We start from the raw sequence: 3,826 nt of genomic DNA on the forward strand, positions 1-3,826 counted from the left end.
AAGGAAATATTCTCGAATTGGACGAAATCAAAGCCCAGGGGCCTATTTTCTCACGAAGCTTCCAAGTCCGAAGGAGAGACGAAGAGGGGCCACGGAGGGGCCACACTATAGGGCGGCGCGGCCCCCTTGGCCGCGCGGCCCGTGGTGTGGGGCCCCGTGCCGCCTCTTGACCTGCCCTTTCGCCTATAAAAAGTCTCCGTGACGAAACCCCGCACCGAGAACCACGATACGGAAAACCTTCCAGACGCCGCCGCCGCCGCCGCCGATCCCATCTCGGGGATCCAGAGATCGCCTCCGGCACTGCCGGAGAGGGGAATCATCTCCCGGAGGACTCTACGCCGCCATGGTCGCCTCCGGTGTGATGTGTGAGTAGTCTACCCCTGGACTATGGGTCCATAGCAGTAGCTAGATGGTTGTCTTCTCCCCATTGTGCTATCATTGTCGGATCTTGTGAGCTGCCTAACATGATCAAGATCATCTATCTGTAATTCTATATGTTGCGTTTGTTGGGATCCGATGAATAGAGAATACTTGTTATGATTGATTATCAAAGCTATGCTTATGTGTTGTTTATGATCTTGCATGCTCTCCGTTATTAGTAGATGCTCTGGCCAAGTTGATGCTAGTAACTCCAAGAGGGAGTATTTATGCTCGATAGTGGGTTCATGCCTCCGTGAATCGAGGAGTGACAAGAACCACTAAGGTTATGGATGTGCTGTTGCCACTAGGGATAAAACATTAGTGCTATGTTCAAGGATGTAGTCACTAGTTACATTACGCGCAATACTTAATGCAATTGTCTGTTGTTAGCAACTTAATACTGGAGGGGGTTCGGATGATAACCTGAAGGTGGACTTTTTAGGCATAGATGCAGTTGGATGGCGGTCTATGTACTTTGTCGTAATGCCCAATTAAATCTCACTATACTCATCATGATATGTATGTGCATGGTCATGCTCTCTTTATTTGTCAATTGCCCAACTGTAATTTGTTCACCCAACATGCTGTTCGTCTTATGGGAGAGACACCTCTAGTGAACTGTGGACCCCGGTCCAATTCTCTTTACTGAAATACAATCTCTCGCAATCTTGTTCTCTGTTCTTCGCAAACAATCATCTTCCACACAATATGGTTAATCCTTTGTTACAGCAAGCCGGTGAGATTGACAACCTCACTGTTTCGTTGGGGCAAAGTACTTTGGTTGTGTTGTGCAGGTTCCACGTTGGCGCCGGAATCCCTGGTGTTGCGCCGCACTACATCCCGCCGCCATCAACCTTCAACGTGCTTCTTGGCTCCTCCTGGTTCGATAAACCTTGGTTTCTTTCTGAGGGAAAACTTGCTGCTGTGCGCATCATACCTTCCTCTTGGGGTTGCCCAACGAACGTGTGAAATACACGCCATCAAGCATATTTTCCGGCGCCGTTGCCGGGAGATCAAGACACGCTGCAAGGGGAGTCTCCACTTCTCAATCTCTTTACTTTGTTTTTGTCTTGCTTAATTTTATTTACTACTTTGTTTGCTGCACTAAATCAAAATACAAAAAAATTAGTTGCTAGTTTTACTTTATTTGCTATATCAAAAACACAAAAAAAATTAGTTTACTTGCATTTACTTTACTTATTTCATCATGTTTCCTTTTAATTTTACCACAAAAGACATACCGGTAGGACGTGGGTCTATAGTTGGGAGAAATAATATAGAAGAATTTTTCAATCATGTTAGTACTATTGAAAATTTTGAAGATAGACACTTGGTAGACCTTGCGCCTACTTATGAAATTGCTGCTGCACATTTAGTTCGCTTGTTGGAAACTAAATTTGTTAATCTTAATCCTATAATCCAACACATGTTCTTCACACTTGGCGATATGGAAGAAGGGGAAAAGAAAGATTTTGTATTAGAAACCCTTCTTAGAGAATTTGGTGGTTTAGCAAGAGAAGCTAGAAAGGTGTTTGCTAAATTCAATATGCTTGGTTCTCCTACTAATTTTGTTAGTCTCCTTGAAAAGATGGATATGGATAGAATAAGATTCACTAATAATATTGATGATAGAGGGGAGATCAAAGCACCAATACCATGTAAGCTCCTGGCTATGAATGATGCACTAGAAAATAACTATGCTTGGCTAGTTCCTGAAAATTTGTTTGATGAGAATAGCACGCCTAAGACTAATGAAAAGGGAGATGCTGAAACTTATGTATCCAATATACTATGCCTAGTTGAGAAAACCCCACACCCCGCTGTAGAAGTACCATCTCTTGATAATACTTGATACACACTTTCTGCGCCTAGCTGAAAGGCGTTAAAGAAAAGCGCTTATGGGAGACAACCCATGTTTTTACCTACAGTACTTTGTTTTTATTTTGTGTCTTGGAAGTTTTTTACTACTGTAGCAACCTCTCCTTATCTTAGTTTTGTGTTTTGTTGTGCCAAGTTAAGCCGTTGATAGAAAAGTAAGTACTAGATTTGGATTACTGCACAGTTCCAGATTTCTTTGCTGTCACGAATCTGGGTCCACCTCCCTGTAGGTAACTCAGAAAATTAAGCCAATTTACATGCATGATCCTCAGATATGTACGCAACTTTCATTCAATTTGAGCATTTTCATTTGAGCAAGTCTGGTGCCATTTTAAAATTCGTCAATACGAACTGTTCTGTTTTGACAGATTCTGCCTTTTATTTCGCATTGCCTCTTTCGCTATGTTGGATGAATTTCTTTGATCCACTAATGTCCAGTAGCATTATGCAATGTCCAGAAGTGTTAAGAATGATTGTGTCACCTCTGAATATGTCAATTTATAATGTGCACTAACCCTCTAATGAGTTGTTTCGAGTTTGGTGTGGAGGAAGTTTTCAAGGATCAAGAGAGGAGTATGATGCAACATGATCAAGGAGAGTGAAAGCTCTAAGCTTGGGGATGCACCCGGTGGTTCACCCTTGCATATATCAAGAAGACTCAAGCGTCTAAGCTTGGGGATGCCCAAGGCATCCCCTTCTTCATCGACAACATTATCAGGTTCCTCCCCTGAAACTATATTTTTATTCCATCACATCTTATGTGCTTTTTCTTGGAGCGTCGGTTTGTTTTTGTTTTTTGTTTTGTTTGAATAAAATGGATCCTAGTATTCACTTTATGGGAGAGAGACACGCTCCGCTGTAGCATATGGACAAATATGTCCTTGGTTTCTACTCATAATATTCATGGCAAAGTTTCTTCTTCGTTAAATTGTTGTATGGTTGGAAACGGGAAATGTTGCATGTGGTAGTGTATAATAAAATACTTGTAGAACATTGAGCTTTGATAACTTGATTCTTTGCAAATGTTTTGAGATATTTAGATGGTAAGGCTTGCTGGATAAATGAGTTAAAATTAGTAGTGGATTGTTGTCTTTAAGCTTGTGCCGTACTACAAACTCTATTTAAATAGTTGAAGGCGTAGTTGGACTTGATAGCTTTCCATGTCTGAGAGTTCATCGTAATAACTAAGTTGTGCTGAAGGTCGAGGGAGCTAGCGGGGTACTTGTGCCACCGTGAACGGCCCTCCTTGGAGTAAATTTTAATCATGCTCTTAATGATGAACCTGCTAGTTGTTTGCAATAAGCTTGTGAGTTCTTTTTGACTAATGTTAAGCTACGGTTTTTGGCACTTCCACCATCCAAATTTGCTAGCCTCTTCGGTACTGTGCATTGCCTTTTGCTCACATTGAGAATTGTGCATACTTCGCCGGTACATCCAAACCCGTGGGAGAACTTTCTCTTGTTCTCCTACACATAAGCCCATACATCTCCTCAAAACAACCACCATACCTACCTACCACAGCATTTCC

This window comes from Lolium perenne, chromosome 4, assembly GCF_019359855.2.
Source record: "Lolium perenne isolate Kyuss_39 chromosome 4, Kyuss_2.0, whole genome shotgun sequence".
NCBI classification, from domain to species: domain Eukaryota; kingdom Viridiplantae; phylum Streptophyta; class Magnoliopsida; order Poales; family Poaceae; genus Lolium; species Lolium perenne.